General features: G+C 41.2%; 1 protein-coding gene across 1 annotated transcript in view; it reads left to right on the top strand.

Annotated features, from left to right (window-relative positions):
• LOC110018157 (eukaryotic translation initiation factor 3 subunit C-like) overlaps nt 1–464 on the top strand; it is a 5962-nt gene that overhangs the window by 2366 nt on the left and 3132 nt on the right.

The following is a 464-nucleotide window of genomic DNA, read 5'->3' as shown; positions in this document are numbered from 1 at the left end:
ATATAACTTGAATATAACCCTCAATAACCTCTGAATAGCCTCCCTGACATACATAGCACTGCATACGTCTTAAGTACGTAAATTATTCTCCAACTTGAGGTGGCCCACTATTGATGACTTATTCCTATGCAATTATTGTTATTATTATTATTAGGGGTTGTAGATGTAGTGGGTAGGTGGTACAGAAAAAAACAGCTCAAAACCTCATTGCAGATCACGAGCATCTAATTATAAATATTAAAAAACTTTAATCTTCTTAAATAATTAAAAAGAAAAATAGAAAAACCCCTACTTATTCTATAAATTGGCCTTCCACCCCCGCTCCCACATCCTAAAACCTCACGCCTTCGAATCCCGCTCTCCGGAACTTCCATGGCCGCCGCCGTCGCCGACGTGGTTATTACCGCCGCCTCTGCCGTCGAGGACGAACTGGAATTCGAAATCCCCTCTTACTTCCGCTACTA

This window comes from Phalaenopsis equestris, unplaced genomic scaffold (genome assembly GCF_001263595.1).
Source record: "Phalaenopsis equestris unplaced genomic scaffold, ASM126359v1 Scaffold000002, whole genome shotgun sequence".
NCBI lineage: Eukaryota > Viridiplantae > Streptophyta > Magnoliopsida > Asparagales > Orchidaceae > Phalaenopsis > Phalaenopsis equestris.
This window is presented reverse-complemented; position numbering and strand designations above follow the sequence as displayed.